The 21,818-nt window shown below is 38.6% G+C and overlaps 1 protein-coding gene across 1 annotated transcript in view; it reads left to right on the plus strand.

Annotated features, from left to right (window-relative positions):
* Nucleotides 1-1,016: 1,016 nt before the first annotated feature.
* The window catches only part of LOC126855035 (structural maintenance of chromosomes protein 5), a 224,132-nt gene continuing 203,330 nt past the window's right edge, over nt 1,017-21,818 (plus strand). Inside the window, exon 1 of the mRNA XM_050602343.1 lies at nt 1,017-1,094. The gene's annotated coding sequence lies outside the window, so the exon portion shown is untranslated. The remainder of the gene's footprint in view (nt 1,095-21,818) is intronic.

Raw genomic sequence — 21,818 nt, forward strand, 5'->3', positions numbered from 1 at the left:
CGCGAAAGATATATGGTATTGTCCTCACGATCGCTCTTCGTCCCCGCCGTTGCCCCGCGACCCCGCCCAGAATCAAGATCGAAGAGAGGCACATACCGCTTCGATCCATGTAAATAATGGATTCGAGAACTTGGAAATCTTCAGCGGTACAGTGCACGACTCGTTTGTTGGTTTGTCTCTTGCATCTTGCGGTCAAAAGAAGAAAAGAAAGAAAATTCTTCTACAACGGTTTCATGGAGAACAGCTATCTTCGCGTCCAATTAATATTTCTCCAATGTTTCGAGATTTTTCATCGTTTATTTTGACGGCTTTTTTTTGAAAATTATGCAGCTTGCAATCGAGATTTTCAAAAGGCATATTATAATTATGCAGTAATTCCTGTGATAAAAAAAATTTGGAGTTTGATGAACCTTTTCAGAAAAAAATATTTTTGATCATCGTAGTAGAGGAATCAGTTGTCTTTGAAATTTGAAGAATCTTGGAAATTCTTGCAGGTAAGAGGAACAATACCACACTGGCAATGACGAATGTTTCTCACAACAGTAATTAGCAGCAGTATCGCAGCTTCTAGCACAACAGCTGACCTTAATGAAAGAAAATAAGCAACTTGATAAGCGACTTTCTCTTTTCTAACGCAAACGTTGACAAGCATAGTTCATTCTTCATTACCATCATATATATATGTGACGGATAAAGTCGTTTCTCTTGGCCAGCTTTTCTGGCAGATGATATACTGCGACTGAATGATTCTACAAAAGTCCCGAGAGCCTCGCTCGTTATGCCTAAATAATTTTTTTCCGTTCTTCGGGGCAGAGAGACGGGGAGATAGAGAGGCGACGAAGAAGAAACTCACAGATGCAACCTGTCCCATGCATCTTGTGAGCAAGGACGCTTCCGTCAGCATCTACGGATTCATTAGAGAACAATAGAATGATGAGTGCAGTCCGTTCGTTGTAGCTGACTGCATGTTGTATGCGTTGAGCATAAAAAAGGCCTCGAAACAGCAACAGAATCCTTAAGATGCAAACAATGAAGAAATTAAAAAAAGTATAACTGTATTTGAATTTATATGAATCACAGGAGTATATATTTTCGTAAGTATTATTATTTTGCGATATAGTTTAATCGATATTCTTATATTTTTTTATTTACAATAACAAAAACAGCAAAGGATATCACTGTTAAATAATAAAAAATTAGATGCTAAAGTAAGAATCAAAAGGAAAGTCGGCAATAAATAAATCGAACAAAACAGAATAAATAAATCGAGTAGCATTGTACTGGAGGAGTTGTTAAATAAACGATATCAGTCGACATACAAATTTCTATGGTACGGCATTGTGCTTGATAAGCAGGCAGATATTTCGCAAATAATGCACCGATTGCCGAGCACCTACGACCGTGAGTGCACACGCGCGTGCACGTAGCTTATCCCTTTCCTCCCTTCCTCTTCTCCTCCACCGACGTTTCCCCGTCCCTTTCCTCTCGATGCACATCCAAGTGCATACTGAGAGAAGAGCACGTAGAGTATGTAGATGCGGGACAATGCGGTCCTATTAACGAGATCAAACGATACACGAGGACGACCGCCGTGGTCCGGTACTGCGCTCCCGCCAACCAGGGATGCATTCTCGTGCGAAATTATTGTTTGCTACGCAAGCCTCGTCAGGCGATCCAAAATAATTTTCTAATATTTCTTATGTTTTCTTTATAATCTTTATGAAATAAGAATATTAAAATAATTGATAGAATTATATAAAAAGAACTAATATTTAAATAATTATATAGAGATGAGTATCAAACTTAGTAAATTTTAAGATTCTATTCTCCCCGAAACTTGTCCAATTAACAAAATTTATTTGATGATAGAATAGATTTCTTTATATAATTTGCAATGTTAAATACCTTTTAGGAAGCTAATTAATACGGTAGATATCATTGGGTGAAACAAAATTCGGAACAGGAATCGCAGTCCTGCGGCCCTGACAATGATAAGACCATAGCACGACAGTGGCGGTTACCAAGCACCAAGGATTTACGGAGGCGACAGACCGATATACCACATCCTACCCTGAGCTCTCGTGTGTTTCGTCTCTCGGTCCACTTTGCCATACTCTTTTCTTTCGAGAGACGCTACACTTCTGTTACGATACGAACATCGCTAACTATACGTATATTAAATTCTATTTTTAATAGATAAACGTAAAACATATTAGATTGTCGAAAGAACATTTAACGATCATTCATTAAGAGAATTAAAAATCATTTAATAAAGCTTGAAAGCAAAGTCCATTAAAATAATTAAAAGAAAAAGAGAAACCAAATAGTATTTTACAAGACTATAAAATAAAAGAAAATGTTTAAGACTTAATTATTCATCGAGAGAGAGAGAGAGAGAGAGAGAGAGAGAGATTTGAAAAATTTTTAATATTATTAAATCTGATCTGTTGAAAAGAGCATTGATTAGTTTTACCAAGGACAAGATGATTCGACAAGAAATATCGATCGTGCTATACGCGCGTTAAATATGATTGAAGGGATCAAAATTTACTCTGTCCTTAGGGCACAGGCACAGGTTAAACTCAATCAGGCATCGAGACCAAACGAACGACATCTATCACACGGTAATGAATTGTAATGGACCTGACGACGATGGGGGGCCACGCGAAGAGACCCTTCTAAGAGACAGCCATCCGTCATCGTGCAGTTCCCTTCGAAACTTCAGTGAGAATAAAAAAAGAAGGTATCGGAAGGATCAAGTGTGGAATGCTCGGTTCAAACGCAAGTCCGTTAATGTTCTAAAATATCCTCATAATGTTAAAAGATAGAGCATGACACGAATAAATGAAGGTGGCTAAAATGTATTATTATCGCACATAACTCTAAAACTTATAAAAAATAAAATGTTTAATATCGATAACAATTTTAATATCCCATGAAATCGATTTGTAAAAACTGCGGAAGTACAAAAATTATTTAGAGAACGCAGAGTAATGGAACTCCAAGTACACTTAGGTTAAGTGCGTTAGGTCAGCGTGGTCGCGACAAACGTTCCCGTCATTATTTTTAAAGCGATCGCGCCGTAAATTAATAATTATGAGCGTAAATGAATCGTTGTGGAGAATAAGCATCAGCGCGGTAATATATCAAGACGAAGAAAAAAATTTTGCAAGCAAAAACGACATCGACTTTCGCGGAGATTACTACTATTTTTTTGACAATAAAAGCGTCGAGATTTTCGTCGAATACTTGCGATTATAAATTCATACCCTTGTCGTCTCCGCTTTGGTCTCGGAATCCTCGTTAAATCACTTCTGCATCATCCACGGAGTTTACATAAGTCAGCTAAAGTCCGCTAACGATCCGGAAGAAGGGCCGCATCAGCGAAATTGCAGTTAATGGCGCGGCCCAACGCCCACTGCGAGTTTTTTACTCACCAAGGTGAAACGGACCGAAGAAATATGAGACTTTATTCGCCTGTAGCTTATAATTTAATGAATGTACCCAAAATAATGTATACGTTACCGCGCGCTAAGGATGTACTTGTTAAATAATATATTCATTCTAATCGTGCACTTTTAAAATAAATGTGCAGAAATAGATATATCAATAAATATATCAAAATATATTATATATATATATATATATATATATATATATATATATATAGTATAAATGTATCAATGAATTATTGAAAGTAAAGACGTCGCATAAATCTAAATTACAAAAATACGGGTAAATTATTTTGCGCATTATCCATGCTATAACTGCAAAGTTCACGATCGCGTCACTCACTTGGTACTCCTTCTGTCGTTATATATTCGACGAGCGCTCTATTATCAAATCCAATCGACAAGTCCAGAGTGCAACGTTCATGGTAAGTAAAGGAAGGGAAAGGAGAAAAGTAGTCTCGTGTAAACGTAACATTAGATAAGTTACGAGCCGTGCGCGGCGTTCGGAGGAGAGCTCGTACACACAACGGTCGACTATACGTATGCGAGAGCGCGCTATACGGAAACCATGTACGGAATATCTGCACGGCAGGAGCAGTTACGTACCTCTTGCTTGGGTGAGGGAGGCGGGTATGGGAAAAAATGTCACATTATTCTCGTATATGGTGATGCAGCACACCGCTCACTTAGAAAATTTATCCTCTTACACCGGGACTGTATACGCGAGCGCTCGTGGAAGAGAGTATCGCTTATACGGTATTGTGGGAGTTACGGAAGCCGGGCTACCGGAGCACCCGGGATGGATAGCGAATCGCCGTCGCGTTTTCCCGTTCACTAGAGAGATATATTCGCGCGTGTTGCGTATGAATGCCAACTTCCGCACGGTACGACAGTGAGAGAGATGGAATTTATCTTGGTTTAATAGATACGACTGCGCACGCAAGAGGATACCGGGAGGATGCGTCGGATATCGTACTGTGTGTCTAGGTGTTGCGTACGTAATGACGTCATTCGTAGTCAAGCATGCTAGATCAGATTTATTGATATTACAGATTACAGTGTTCTAAAAATTTTTTTAATAATTTATCTCAGCGAGCTCTTGAGCTCTGCTTTAAAGCGAGAAGATAATTTTCTATATAAAAATTGTCTGCTGATATTTCTCCGCTGACTATATGAAACTCGCGCACAAAAGGAAATCAAGGAAGTTAATGCCACGACGAAGGAGTAACGGCTCAGATTCGACTCGTCCCATATCGTGTACGTCTTCGACGATCGGCATATTCGATGCACCCACGCGAGGTATCATGCATACGTATACGAGATACAACACCAAGAATATATTTTTATTTCTTTCTTTGAGAAGGTACAATATGCAAAATGTCATATTCTCACTTGAGAATGAAGCTTCATTTCGAATGATCTCTCAGAACGTCTTTGTAACACTTTGATTTTTTGATAAACACAAAATATTTTTATAATTAAAAATTTTGAAATTAAATTTGAGATTACTATTGACATGCAAAATAGAAATCGAGATTTAATAACGTGTTATAAAATCAACGATTTTAACGAGCTATAATTTTTTATATTTTCTTATTTTTGTTCCACCTGTCGTGTGGTTGGTTACGTCGACGCAGAGATGGACGGACAGATTAATTATCAGACATATCAAAAATATCTTTAAATCATGCTCAACAACGAGCGAGTGAAAAAAAAAAGGTAACGATGTCTGCTTTCGTCTTTGCTTTAGTGACGCAATTGAGGGTGTATGACAGATCGCGGAACGAACTGTCAAGAGTCCGAATCGAACGACGGATCTATCGATCGTACGCACTGATAAGAGCGTTATGGGATCAAGCAACGATGACGTAATAACTTATGTACTCACGCTGTTTGACACGTACCTCGTGTTCTTTAATTATCCGTCGCAAATACGTCAACGATATTATCGAGATCAATTGTTCACGATCCTTTAAATTTTATCTCGAGGGAACAAATTTGCTATACGATGTATAAAATAGTATATCGAGTACATAAAAAAAGTAATGCTTTATTAATTATATATTACACATATATAAAACACATGTTATGATATCGAAACAGGATTGTTAAGCACGATCTACGAAGTTGCAGCTACTGAATACGAGCCAAGATCGAGACCAGATCATTAAGTCTCTTCGATCCTGCATTAGGATAAAACGACGCGGATCGCAGTCCTTTCGCGGCGCGCCGAGAAATATTGACACAGGCACGCTTGAGATGTGCTCTCGATCAACCTCCCGGTGGTCTCTCGGTTCGATATATCGAACGATCTCGTGCATGTGTAGGCGCTGTAGCCAGCAGTCCCGCGCCGTTTTGCATAATACGACGAGACGCCTGCATGCGGTTCCTTCGCGCCGACCGTGTCACGGACCCGCTAGGTTGACGACGCGAGTATTTCACTATCGAATCATCCAATTGAAATATATCGCCGGTTATTGCTTCTCGAATCGTTGTTATATATATATATATATATACACTATTCCATAACTGAAGATATAACATATTATTTTAATAACTAGAACAATATCATCGCGCGCTATTTATTTTGTGTATGTGTGTATAATTACTTATATAAACTCTAGTCCTCCGTTTTTTCAAAATCTATTAAATAAAAATTACACACACATTTAATATTTAAACTCTCAAATGCGTCGCTCAGCTGTGACAAACCTTTATTGATATAAAATAATGCATGACGCAAAATTTATCTTTAAAATATTTAAAATTAATTTAAAATATACATTTGTATGTAAAATTTAATATTTTGTATCTGTATATATATATATATATATATATATATATATATATATATACAAATTTACAGATTATATATATTTCGGCAGCAAATTAGGACATCTAACATGGTACTTGGTCTTGCCGGCGTAAACATTGACGCGCGTAAACATTGTTTATGTAACACGGCCTTGTTATTATTGAAGACACTAGAACTATTGTGGGGTGAGACGCTCAAATTCCAATTCAATTTATTTAATAAAGAATGTAATAATTTTATCAATTATATACGTATGATGGTAACTTATTTTTATAATGCGCGCCGATTTTATTCTAATTTCTAATAGCTCATCCATATCGTAGAATTTGTTTCTAAATACTGTTAAATTTTGTTTTAACTGATGTAAGACCAAATAATCAATCAAATAAATCAATGAATTACTAGTAGTATGATAATAAATGGCACAAATGTTGTGTAAATTAATCTTATTTTATTATAAACTATATATTATTATAAATTATTATATAAATTAATATTAGATATTTTTATTAGATATATTATTATATTATTATATAAATTAAATATTAATGTATAAATTTTAATCAAATTTATATATTTATATATTTACATATTTATCATCATTTATTATAATTTTTTAATCAAAATTTTGATTAAAATATATAATAATAATATCTAAAATTAAATTTTATACGCAAGAAAATTTAAAAAAATATATTACAATAATACTTTTTTTTCAAGTTCATAAAACGTTTAAATTTTCATGTAGACTATTAATATTGAATCATAACATTATCAATATGACGAAATCTAAAAAACAAAACGAACGTAAATCACCTCACAGCATAATAAAACAAAGTTCAAACTCGTTTGGCAATCTTACTCCCAACAAAGGTAATATCCGAAAATAATTTTCTAAAAGATACGTAAAAGAGACAAAGAATAATAACGATAATGCGTAGTGCTAACCCACACGTAAAGTCTGGCTTATTACCAACCCAGAACGTCCATTGCTGGTGTTAAATCTCGCAAATCCATCGCGCTGCCCGCGTTGAAGAAGCTCTTATTTATTGTATCTGCGCGGGGATTTTTTTTCTACCTCTCGTTCCTCTACGGTGCCGATTATCGCCGCGAGTTATTACGTCGGTTCTTTCAGCGCGCGCTGGCTCGAAAGGTCGCGTTCATGCCCGATAAGGGTCACTCGCGATGTGCTGTACGTACTGCAGCTCTAAGCGAAATACAGCCGCAATATTTCAGATAACACGCGGGGTCTCTTCAAGATCGCGAGGGCCACTCATGTACAAAATGCCGCTCGCGATGTACAGACTTGACACGAGCTTTAAGACCGTCGAGAAGAACCGAATGATGATTTCCTGGATGTGTTGCGTCGAAGATGTCGAGACTGAGAATAACTTATCCCGAGTTTCGCGAGTCGCATTCATTCTACGGATGCTACCTTATAATATTGATTGGATTTCATATGGCGTTTAGATCTTGTTTCAGATTAAAATTGAACATTTTTTTTCTTTTTTTTTTTAAAAAATCAATCCCTTTTTCAATAATTGATTAAAATCTTTGACGCAACTTACGAAATCTCCTCTAGTAAACGGCGCGACCACGAATGAGTCATATGTGATCGCGAATGAGGGCTGAATGATGACGATTTGATCACGATTTGATCATCGATTGGAACTTTAAGATCGCATATGTATATATCGACTACTCGGAGCCGAAGATTTCCGCTATTACAGTTAATACGTTCTCGGATTTATAAGAGGGCTGTGCAGATTACGACGAACGTTTCTGGCCGCGAAACTGCCGAGAGGGAAAGCTGGTAGAAAACGGGGTAGAAACGGCAATAAAGTATTCTCAAGATGGAACTGTGATAAGAATTTAGTTTTTGCTCGACCTAGTGTGTGATACTAGTTAGAGAAATCATACTTGCCGAGCACCGATGCTAGTACTATTAAAGTAAACGAGCGCAGAATCGATATGCCCGTTTCTTTCATCGGCGCGATCGAGAGATGTAGTCGTTTTCTACACGCTTTAACGTTGCATCTCCTCCCATCGATACGCTTTTTTTGATTTTCCGAAAGGTAAATCTCTCGCAACATACGAGATAGATCGCTATCCGCCAAGGCACCATAAGTGCAAGCATAATCGACTCCAAGTACTGTCTTTCTCATCTGCTATATATATTTTAAACCGGATGTGAGAAGTTTGCTCAAAGTGCATTGCCCTGCGTTATATATTTTTATAAAATCGATATTTCTATAATAATAAAAAAAATAAAGAATATGCATACAAATAATAATAAAAATAATAACAAAAATAAATTTTTCATAAAAGTCTTTGACTTCTTTTATGACTACGTAATAAAAATTGTATTACAACACACATACAAAGAAGTAATTAATAATTAATTTCAACAAGTGATCGCATTCATTATTCCCTACAATAAGTTCAATACAAGAAACGCTATTAGCCCGCGAACGGTCAAGCACGATGGATCATTAATCACTCTCCGGTGCAGAAGAGGACGTTGGTGATAACCCCGGCAGTGACGCGGTCGGACTCTTAACGGCAGAAACGAAAGCGAAGTCGTGAAGTCGGTACGTGCCGATCGTGAGGAAGATATAAAGAAGTCGGTCGAAAGCGGCGATGCGGGGGGGAAGAATGAAGTCGAACGCGCGGCGTTCGCGCGCACGCATACGCAGCCGTGAGCTAATATCCGGAGAAGGAAGAGGAGGAGGAGGAGATTGATGAGGTGGTTGTGGTACCGAGCGTGAGGAAGGTCAAGAAGAAGACCCGCACTTGTTCCTCTCTCACTACGCTCTTCTCGGATCGGCTAACATTAAGAATACGCCGGCGTGATGATCGATTTGGAACAAGTGTCCCGTTCCTTTTACGGAAATGACATACAGATGTAATAAATAACGCAATATACTTATATTCTAATTGTCACCAAACCTGGCGATATCGTCCTCCTTTTGTACTTCTTTTTCATATCCGTATCGAAGCGAAAATATCCGCCGGTGTCTTTACGATAAATACAGATTTGGATGGAGAAGTTATCGATAAGTTACCGATATTTTTCAAGCAATCAATTTGTTTTGAATGCAAAAGAAAATGGGGTCATTCTTTGTGTGCGTCTCTTGGTTCGATGGATTTAATGATTATGTGGCATAAGGGATAAAGGACCTCGAAGTTGGCTTACGGTATCAAGAGAAATTGACTGTGTTCCACCCATCGACCAAAGTCAAGAGGGGAAATTAATTATATTTCTACAGCGATGGTCCCTCTCTGGCCAGCTTCTTTTTTCCTGTCATTTAAGCCACAATTTATATTATGCTTGTACGAAAAAAAAATTCATGTATTGTACGAAACTAAAAAAAAATCAAGACAGCTAAACAATAAAACATAAAACTGTACGAAGAAAACCTATATAAAAAATAATATTGTTTTAAACGCGTACATTTCAAAAAGTAATTAAAATTGAAAATTAAAATTAAATATAATTTTTTATGTTTACATTCTTTTATCTCTAATCTACATATTTATCTTTTGATATAATTCAATTTCCTTTGAAATAAATCGTAGACAAAGATCTAAACGATTTCGTAAATTAAGAATGCATTTCGAGCAAGTGCACCACGAACGGGGAGTTTGTCACCGCCGAAAAATTCCTTGGCGATAAAGTCGAATCCTTTTCTCGTTGGCCTTCCTAGGTGATGAATCTGCCGCGAGAGGAAACAAGTGGAGTACGCATTACGAGTCTGAACGCGTCACGCATCTTCGGGGAATGCACTGTGAATGCGGCAACTCTATCGGCGCCCACCACGCCGTTATCTCCACTGTAAAGGACCTGTTTGCCCAACGAGAATGATATATCCGTTCTTGAAAGGAGACGCCGGGGATGCCAATGAGATAACAATGACCCACTGTGCATGCAACGAGCTAATCGAACTGAGAGCCTTATGTCCACAAACCTGTCATCTTTACTTGGAATTTGTGATAGTCGCTCGATGCAGCGACATGTCTCGTGATTTAACGAGAAGAGGTCTTAATTATTCCGAATAGCGTCAGTTAAATTCCTTTCACTATTCAGCTTGATTATTACGTCACGCGTATTTTATTGATAAGAAAGAACCGCAAATTACAAAAATGAATCCAAGAATTTATGATGAAAGTCTTATCCGTGATTGCTTTTTCAGCATAATTTTTATCAATTTAATCAATTGTTTTTAATTTTATTATAAATTACATAAACGCGTTTAAAAAATTGAAGGCAACTTAGTTTTATCCTACGATTTTATAATCATCGGTGGATTTTATAATCATAGCTTCATGCTTTGATACAAAAACTTGTAGTCGTTCTAATGCAAAAGCAAATTAATAGCGTATGAAAGCACGCATATTAATAACATCTATTTAATAATAAAACACAAAAATATCGATTTGTGATAAAAAGATATTTCGCTTTAATAAGTGAAATCGTATGATATCATTATTTGGTTGAAAAAGATAAAGTTATGAATTAAAATTATCAAAAAATGATAGGAGTATAAATTATATATTAATAAAATTAATTATATAATATATAAAATAAAATGCATTTTTTCATGCATTCTTTATTGCAGGCTATATGTGAGCATCGTAATATCTGTAAACTTTTTATAAAAAAACTGAGCAGACAATCAAATCAAGTATACAGAATGCAGATTTAATATTAATTTATAACAGATTCGAAAAAAATTCTATCTCTTTTAATTTTATATAAAATTTAGTGACATGTGCACATACGATGACGACATTGCGTGTCGTCTTGAGAGACGATTGTATTCGATCCTCGAAGTATAGTTGACCCGAGTCGGCGTGGGGCTTATGGTTAATTCAAGTATATTTCTGTCCCGGTGTATTTTTAATAGAGAACCGAGATGAAAGACCTTCTTCATCTCCGTCGAGTTCTTCACGGAGCAGAAGCGCCATCGCGGACCGTGAAATAAATGCATTTATGCGGCCTACTCGGCATGCGGTATGCAGTGCGTCCCAAACAGATTTCAGATAACGTCCTTTGTCAACGTTCGACCGTTTTGTTATCGGCGCCGATGCATTTCGATCTACGCCGGGAACGTCTTTCACACCGTGTTTGATGCGCGGAGAGGCTCAAACGCGCGGTCATTGAGCTTCACTGGTCAATCAATTACCATATTTTCCATGTTCTTTAAAGAACTGCCGAAAATACTCTCCCCGCCTTCCCCCTCCTCTCTCTTTATAATAAGATGGATACGATAAACCCGCAAAACTTCATTTCGGTATAACATTCATTTAATGTACGGTAATTACGCGATGTCTGTTTAATCGAACAATCGTCTCTATGAAATTTCAAATCATACGAGATTAAATCTACGATTATGACTGTTCATCTAATCTCGCGACCATAAGTGTGGTCTCACACTTGTTGAATCCCTGAGTCGTTCTCAATGGCATAACGAGAACCAATGACCCCGGAGTATATTAACTGAGCGGGATGGTAACATGACACTGAGAAACGGAAGTCGCGGGTGCGCAGCCGTTTCCGCAGTGACAGATGCGATCTCGCGACCAGTGATCGATGCCTGTCCGGCGCCGTTTCTCTCTCGTGAGTGTCGTTAAAAGGGTACTCACTGTCAACAGCGAGCGACTACTGTTGATCGAATACACGGAAACGGGGAGAAAAAAAAACGGGGATGAAGTCGTGCGACGAAGGGAAAAGATCTAGCGAAACTCGCCGATCGGTTAATGACAGTAGTAAAACGATTGCGCTTTGACAATATTTGAATCTATGAATGGGGCGATTGAAGGGAATGTTTCGAGTAGATCGTAAAATAATATTTATATAAGACAAACCCCTACATTTATTTGACAAAAAGTCAAGTAGTTGACCGCCGTTCTCTTAGATCGCTTTTATCGCGTTCATCTCTTTAAAATTTATTGACTCATCGAATTAATTCACTTGATCTAAAGTATCGTCGCTCTCACAGAGTGAACACTCGGAAATACTGCGGCAATCGGAATGCGAGTAATATTAATCGAAAATCGCCTCTATCTATATATTCGCGTTCTCACGATTAAAGAATAATTTAATAACATATAGGATGTTTCTCGCCAAGCTTCCGTAATCTCGCTTCCCGAATCGTGCCACATTCCTGACCGTCCTAACGATCTCGCTCCGCTGTCCAGTCGCTCTAGCTTCAACCTATCTTATTGATCGCGTTTTATTTCCGTCATGACAAAGTCTTCGAGGAAATTTGCGCGCGCGTAACGTGAGATCACCAGCAAATCCGAGACGAATCGTTGCGCGATGGGTGCTCTAACAGGCTTAGGATTATATCGAGGGCGACACTCGGACGACTTATCGATATTCTTCGCTTTTGTTTATTTATAACGGAGATTCTTTCACATTTCTTCTCTCTCTCTCTCTCTCTCTCACACACACACACACACACACGCGGAAAAGACGTCGGGGCGTCGTTGGCGCTGCGAGTGTTTGCAGAAGGGGCCCGGATTTTTTCTTCGACGTGTCGCCCTACGATACCAGCAGCCTGCGGTGCTGGGTGCAGTGTACGAGAGCGGTTCCCACAGGCAGTTCGTGTGAAAATGCGCCCGCGGGAAAGTGGACGCGACAAGTGCATCGAAAGCGCATCAACCTGCACTCGCGAGAACGACTCTCATCCGCGCTTCATGTCGGATATTAAGACGCACACCAGACGATTAAACACGATACGCTTTATCGGGCGCGAGCCGATTCTACGATGCAGTCTGATTTTATCTCTTCCCCCCCTTCTTCCTCCTCATCTTTTCCGGTTTTATCTCGCCGTCCGGGTATCGTACTTAGCGCGGCGTTCACGCGGTAAATATACCGCGATATCGTATTCCCCAGGATTCCGCGCAGCTTTAAGATATCGGGCGAAAATTATGAGCGTTTCAATACTTACACCATGTATCACATTATTACGCGCGTTACTTTACTAATACCGGCGCGTTATTGAAATCGAGCTTGTCTGACGCAACGGTTTATGAATAATTCATCGCGAAAAAGAAAAGGAAACAATAATCATTTAATTTAAAACATTAAATTGTAAAATTTAAATTTAACTACATATCAAGTTATTTTTTCATATAAGCCATAAATATCTTGGTAAGAGTAGAAAGAAATTTTTTTTAGCGATTTTGGATTTTTTCATTGCTTAGCTCGATTTCTTTTCGAAAACGTTCCGTTGTCCCTTTGCGATTTAATTCTCGCGTATGTCGCCCGAGTCGCAAATCCGAAGGTACAAGGTGCTGCGTACGGAGAACGAATAAACCTGTCGCTCGACTGGCCTTTCGTAAAACTTAAGACCCGATGCATCCTCCCGTATTCCCGTGCCGTCGAATGGACGTGGCTAAAACGCAAAGCCGAACATAAAACCGCAGATAAGGGCAATCGTGTAAGCGCGCGAGAGAGAATACAGACGAGGGGGAGGATGACAGAAAGGACGCGTTGGCGAGAAGGAATGAAGGCTAGTGGGGAACAGTAGGACCCGGAGCTGGGGCTGAATTACGAGCGGCCGACGGGCATTAACATTTTTGTCGGACGCACAACAAATTAAAGCAATCTGGTTCGCTCGTGTCCCACGTCTCTTGCCGTTGTTCTCTTCACTCTCAGATTTAAACTCGCCACTTCGGCTCGATGAACTTGCGCGAGAAAATAATAACGATGCCGCAATATTATGCTGGGTTAATCTGTTACACCTAATCTTTTATTCGGCGATAAGAAAGATTTTATTTCGTATTTTGATTTATACATTGTTATATTGCACCTTAATTGTATGTGATGAAATAAAAATATAATAGTAGCGAGAAGAACATATATATTTAAATAAATGTATTTAATATTAAAATAGATATAAATGCATATATTTAAAAAAAAATATTTAAAAAATATTTAATACTTTCGCTTTTGAAATTTTATTTTTAAAAAGTAATAACTGATGAAAAAGTGAAGCTTTCTCTTAAGAATTTAGCGCAATCAACTGCGGCGTGGGCCCATTAATTCGGGCCCATCGCTACTCGCTCCGCACGCTCAAATGTTACACGTTCGAAAAGCAGTATAGATGTAGGTATGTCGAGAAAGGGACATTAAGACTCATTTTGTACAAGTCACCTGTAGCCGGGTTTCAGAGATTCATTTAGACAAACACCTCCCGACTGACTGATGCGCGTCGCTTATCGAGGCGACATGCCAGAACGGATCGAAATATGTCCCCCACATTCCCGTTGCCGGGTTATTGAACCACCTATCCCGCCCACCGCCTCGAATTCCTAATGTTTGGGTTATGATATAGTCGGGAGAAGTTACAGGGCCGACCCAGCGGGACATTCAGATAGGTGAAGAACACTTCGAAGGCAGCCATCATCGGAAATTAGTGCTCTTCCGAGAAGAGCTACCCGCGCGTAATCGTCGTCCGCGTGTCATCTCGGATGGATCCGCGCGTGCATGAAATAACGATCGGTCCTTATGTAGGAATCGGAAGAAATTGAGATTTTATGGGCTTCTAAAAGGAAAATGAGCATGTTTATATTTTTATGAAGACAAACGGAGGAACGTGCCCCGTTTTGATGGATGCCGAAACGATGCCACCCAAGAGAATTATACTCGGGAGAAACGTAAAAGATGCAAAGGTATCTCTTTTAACCGGGCTTTTAAAACGGGCTATACATATAGAAACTATGCGGTTAACTATTTATACCACTTAATCGCACCGATACATTAAGGCTGCCAAAAAGATTCCAATCGTTTCCTTTCTTAGCAGACAATAGATACTAATCATCGTTTTAAATATTACGTTACGGTCTTTAAAATTGGATTTTCAATACTAATGAACTTTGCAGAGAATTTAGACTCTGATATTTCTTATGTGCTATATCTTGTAAAAATTAAAAATTAGAAATTAAAACTAAACTTTTAAAGAGTAAGGCAGTAATATAAATTAAAAATATCTTTTATAAAATTATCGATAATAGGAAACACAGCAGTCTTATAATTTAATTACTGAAAAAAATAGCAAATAAATATAACAAAATTAACTATTGCAGGGATATCAAACAGAATGGAAATATAATTCCAACATAACACGTTACACGTAATTAATATCACCTTTCATGATTCGCTTTTAATTCTTAATCAGTTCGCGATATCGTTTTTCAAGCGCAAATAACCGTGCGCGCGTCAAAGGCGCACGAAATTGAAACGTCAGCGAGTTTTCCAGAAGCGACCGCCTCTTCATTATGTCAGCGAGACCTTATCGAAGCTTGCGGAACTATTCTCTCTTCTTCTCCTTCTTTCTCTCTCTTTCTTTCTCGGTAAGCGCGAAGGACACGCCTCGGCCGACACGCTGATAAATGGTTTGCGACATGCGATTCCTCGTGATCCCTTTGAAAAGCTGCGGACGATAGATCTTGCCCGCTTTAGGAACGAAGGCTATAGCTAACATCATCCTTACCTGCATCTCTCTCTCCTTATACAGAGCGCGGCGACGATACGTCCTCTCGCTGAACGGAAAAGAGGAGATAACGAAAAGAGAGAGACGGCGGAATGAGAAGAGAGGCGGAGAGAGCGGTTCGGTTAAAGCACAGGTGGTTAAGATTGCTAAAGTGGATGTATAAAGGAATACTGAGATCACGTGAACTCGTGGCTCGAGTCGCTCGTACACATGTAGACATCAGAAACCACACGTGGCAGCGGTCACGACAGGACTTAGATATCTTTGACGCCGGCTACGCGAAGAATAAAACGAGAAAAATCTCCGACTAAACGAAAGACCGCGCAATAATATTGTTCTCATAGCGATTCGCGACGTTGCATCAACAATGAAATTAAATCTGGCTATTTAATTCGCATCTCGTATTTACGCAGCGACACAATTCTTCTGCCCTCTCCTACGTTCAATTATAATCGCGGTAATTGAGTATTGTCGATAGAAATGCATATATGCTAAATTGTTCTAGGATTATCTAATATCTGTGATACAACCGAGTAACACGTAAACAAAAGTGAAAGAACGAGCGTAATTGTATTGGACGAGGAACTGTAAGTAGTTATTCGGAAAGACACCATGATATACTGCGTTTTGATTAGACTCATTATACACTTTCTTTGTGTCATTGTTACGCGAACAGTGTAGACGGCTTAATATGGTCGACGCGACTTGAACGAGCGTAGAATTGATCTGAGGATTAATTATTACGATAGGCACAGACACAAGCATACACAAGCAGTCTTTCTTTAATACAATTAAGTATCGGTTCGAAAAAAAATATCATTGTTACAATCATCAATTTATCAAAACTTTATTCACTTAAAAAAAAAACATACATTACAAAATAATATCCATAACGAGAGAAAATTCTTGTAATAAAGAAATAATCTTAATAAAATTATGCTTTGCGAGCGCCGAGCGGAGACCAGTCCCAAAGGAATGGGCGGCGATATTCTCTTGCGGCAGGACAAGGGATTCTTTATAGAAGGGCGAGCATCGCGAGGGCGGCCGACCGATATCTCATTCTCCACCACGCGATGGAACGCCGCGGGCCGCGGATAAATTTGCGGATGGGCCTTGCGTTGTGCTACGGGACCCGATCGCCAAATGCAAATACGAGTGTGGCGAAACTGCAGGGGTCCTTACACTCTTGGGGACAAGACTCCGACGAGGATACAAATGGATCGTCCACCGAAAACTCGCGAGCCTCGAGTCTCGAGAAATGTCTTAGGAACGGACTTACGCGCCGTGGCCCCTGTCGCGATAATGCCCGTTGAAAAATTATTCTATTATTCATTACGTATTAATATGAAAAGAATCATGTGTCATCTTTAATTGCCACGTCGCGTTGTCGCGTGGATTGATCAGCTGAGATAAATACGAGGGACAATCTCATCACGGAAATTTGCTGGCAGCAGCGCGCGGTGAACGCAAATACGTTGCGACGTGCAGCATCTCGTCGCGCGGCAGCGAGCATTTTTTTTTTCCTCTCTTCTCTTCCTCCCGCTCTCCTTCCTCATTCTCTTGTTTCTCTTGTAAGCGACTGGCCTCATCGGTAGACTGTCTCCACGTCAGCACCATTCTGCCGACTCAAAGTCTGCACTGATTTAACGCGAAGCTACACGCGTCGCCACACGTGACTGCGGCCCATCCCATATCTCGATAAAGTCTTAGCTTACCTAACCGGTGGGATATCTGAATGATTTGCGTCCTAATCGGGCAGCGAACTCTCCCCGTGCCGCGAATATCGATTCCGCCATCCATCTTCCTCTATCTATCGCGGTTGTTTTCTCTCTCTCTCTCTCTCTCTCTTTTCGTTTGTTCAATCGTAATATTGTTACGTAATCCACGTGACGCCCTAGTATTATGTGGGTGGAGAACACGGAGGAAACGTCCGGTTGGAAAACGTACGACTTAGCCGCCGGTAAAAGAGTACCACGAACAAACAATCTATGCTTGGTTTTGAGTTACCGGGAGCGCAAGCCATCGGGTCCGCAGTGACAGCCAAGAGATCCTTATACTGGCTCTCGTTAGTTCGGATTTATTTATAACGAAACAGGAAATTCTGCCAAGATATATATCTTTAAACGCAACATCCTGGATAAATTATTATTATATAATTTGTTATTGTATATAGAATAAATATAATGATCAATCGACAAAATTCAAATCAATCGACACATTGCAAAATAAGGAAATAGCGTGTAAATAAAAATAATAAATATTAAAAAATATCACATAAATTTTATAAAAATTTATCTTCTCGCTACAATATTTTTTTTTAATTAAGCATATATAAGGATTGTTTTAATATATGAGAAGAAGTAGAGTATAGAATGTTCATATATCTATAGCAAAATAATTATATTTAGATTTGTTAATGTCAATCCGCACTATGTGGTTAACTGGAAAATAATCGTCAACCGAGAGATTGATGCACGCACACGGGTGGACGAAAAATAGTTATTAAAATGCGTGTAACGGTGACGGCGCGTTTCTACTCAGGTGGATACATCGCGGTGCAAGTTTCTCCGCCGTATCGTATCTACTTCGACAGAGTATGGCACAAATCTTTTAACAGCTATCGCGGTACCGCAACGTGATCAGGGATGCGGTAGGTAAAAATCTTCCTGACACGTTTGCACGTCCATACGACTCCTTAAGGTTGAGCAGGTAATCGTTACAGATACTGATGAAAGATAACGCACGACACAGGCCGGCCGATCATAATTTGTAGAATCCACTATGCAAATTCGCATTATGCAGGCGTATTACTTCACAGGACGAAATGTCACCTCTGGCTGTAATATGTATGCGGAAGGTCATTACAAATTATTGCTCTATTTCTCTCTCCGATACTAGAACGACATTTACATTCGTTGAAATAAGCGAGAAATAAATTTTTTAATCGTATATTAAATAAAGTAAATTTAATGTTTTACATTCTCATGATTTTGTTCTCTTTATTAATTTTTTATCTCTATCTTATTAATATACGTGCTGACATGTGAGTGTGAGATGCTCATTTGCATAGCTTTTCCCAAGATATGAGTAGCAAGATATTCAAACCATAGTGCAATTGATTGATACTGCAGGCGATAATCTTTCGTGGAATCATCGACAATGATATAACTACATAGTTGATATCAATCAAATTTACTATACATATTTTCTACAAATCAGTAAACTTTGATTTTATTAAAAATTTCAAATTGATAAATAACATCAAAAACTTGAACTACATGTTAAAACATTATGGCATTAGAATGAGAAAATTTAATGATCTGTATATAAAGAAGAAGATATAATATTGTAACACTCGTACACTGAACAGAAAATGATGTGAAGAAATATGAAGGAGAGAGAATGAAATTGATAGAAACTAATAAATAGAAAGGCGATGAAATTGTGGAATGCAAAAAAGAAGGAGAGGGTCCATTTCCGATCCATGAATCACGCCTACGCGGCGCACGCCTGCTCGATAATTAATGTTCATTTAATTCGGCGTTCATCATCCGCGCTGAAAATATTTACAAAAGTCTAGACAACGAGCGAATCTTTACGGAATGAAATAGAGGAGGCAGAAACCTGCCCACGTTTGACTCGCCGCACGATTGGCCATTTATCGGCCACATTGTTAGCCGGTTTTCTCTTTTTTTTTTTTTTTGTAGCCGATTATGATAGAGGTAACGAGGAAATTGATGAGACTACTTCGTGGAAGGACCGCGCTCGCACTTGTTCCTTGTGATCTTTGATCCTGCGAGGGCTGAAAGTCTATATAAAAATAAAAAGCATAGGGAAAATGATTGATTCGAGTACAGCGCGCTTTGATATCTGACAATAACAACGTCCTGATCGTAAGCTCGAATAAGATTGATTATGCATTGCATTTATATTTATATGCGCTTATGTATATCAGTGATTTATATGCAACATTAAATAATTAATGTAAAACATCGAAAATATCTCTCTCTCTCTCGCTCTTTCTCTCTCAAGTATTCTTTTTTTGCATAGGAATCACATTTCTATAAAATTTAAAAAATTTAATAAACAGATTTTTTATTATAAAATGTTGGAAAAAAAAAACTTGCAATATGTGAAGCCGAGAAATCTATTCAACATATCTCAAATATTAAATCAGAGAAAATATGTACGAAAACAAGTAAATCTGATAAACTTTTCGTTGAATGATAATAATGATATCCATATATGCAATCCAATAAAGCAATCCATATATGAATAGATCAAATAAGTAGCAAATTAAATGATTTCGTGTTCAGTTGGCGGATGAAGCAAGCGCGAACGAACTTTCTACATTACGAAGTCATCTTCTCGTCATCCATCTCTCTCGCGCGCGGTTACCGATAGAAAGGCGGGTGGCACGAAGGAAGCGAGAGGCCGCACATTTTCTCTCGGGTTTAGCGTAAAACGACACCAACATAACGGCACCTGCCGGCCACTCGTGTTGCCTAACATCCGCTCTCCGGTCCACGTATACTGATTTAGTCTCCGGAACTGTACCCACGATTCAACAGCGTAGGCACGCACGTACGTTGGGGAACGCACGCACGTGCGTAATTCTTGGATGAGAAAGATCACGAAGATCTTCTCCGGATTTATATTTACATATTGCGCGCAGTACACTTCTCTCTCTCTCTCTCTCTCTCTCTCTCTCTCTCTCTCCCTCTCTTGAATTTTGTTCCTTCGTTGAATTCTGCTCCAGGCGCTACTGCGTAAGCAGCTGCCATGTCAATATTATAAATTCGCCGAACGTCGATCGCGAGAGAAGCTTTATTAAAACTTATGCGCGCGCTAACGCGATTTATCGAACGTGAGGTACAGGGGTGACTCGTGGACGGCCACCTCGTTAGGCATCAGCCCGAAGTGAAACACTGTGAAAGCAAATATATTTCTTTAAGTCTTATTTATTATTCAACTGAGCCGTTGGCTATACAAAACATCATTAACTTCTTGTAAGTAGCAGACGTCGAAAATAGATCATCGGAGCTGACTGTAGAAACTTTGACAATATAACATTCTTGTTAAATAATAATAAAGACTTTATATAATAGTTTTCGAGATTATAAGACTATACATAAATTTAATTCATTATAACATTTATGTATTAATTAAAAAAAAAAAATATTGTATTATTTTTCATTTCTCCATAAAATTCATTAAACTCTTCACTCTTAAATTATAACAGAAATGTAGGAAAAAAATTTTAAACCATTTTCGAGGAACCTGCTGGGTTCCAAGATAACGTACAAATACATATGGAGAGACCGTGAAACGGATGAGGGGTCAGAGTACTTCCTACATATGGGTGCCCATGGGGTATATACCCATGCGTACACGATTACGTGGGCACGATCGTGTGGGACATCGCGGACCAGGCAACGTACCACCTGTTGAATTCTGAAGGAGGATCGCACGAGCAATGCGCATGGCAGGTAGAGAAGAGAAAAAAGAGAGAGACGAAGAGAAACGCGAGTAGGATTCGATATATTCCACCTTTGTCCCTACGTACCCTTTTTCTTATTCTCCCTGTTTGTTTTCCTGACTGCATTAGTCATCGCGGAGCGCTTCTCGCAATACTTATTATCTTTTTAAGCGAATTGATCGATAGGGTTGAAATTAATTGAGCACGATATTGCCATGGGCAGAATTCAATCGATTGTGTTTTCAAGGATTCTTGTCTCGCAGTAAACAAGAATCTTTAACGGAAAAGATTTATTTTTGTCTTCTAAATAATTGGTTTGATAATATCCTACTTTTTAAATCCAAGAATCCTTCAATATTTGATTATACAGGATAGACTCAAACATTCCAGCCAGACTTTGAAATTTTATAGAAAATTTAATTCTAAACAAAAAGGAGTTCCATAAACATGAGGCGAAAAATACTTTCTTAAAAAGTTAGCGCTTAAAAACCTCTGAAATCACTATTATTTTATACATTTTTATAAATGTAAGAGAAGTATGCGTTTTTTAACAAAAAATACTGAAACAA

This window comes from Cataglyphis hispanica, chromosome 15 (assembly GCF_021464435.1).
Source record: "Cataglyphis hispanica isolate Lineage 1 chromosome 15, ULB_Chis1_1.0, whole genome shotgun sequence".
NCBI lineage: Eukaryota > Metazoa > Arthropoda > Insecta > Hymenoptera > Formicidae > Cataglyphis > Cataglyphis hispanica.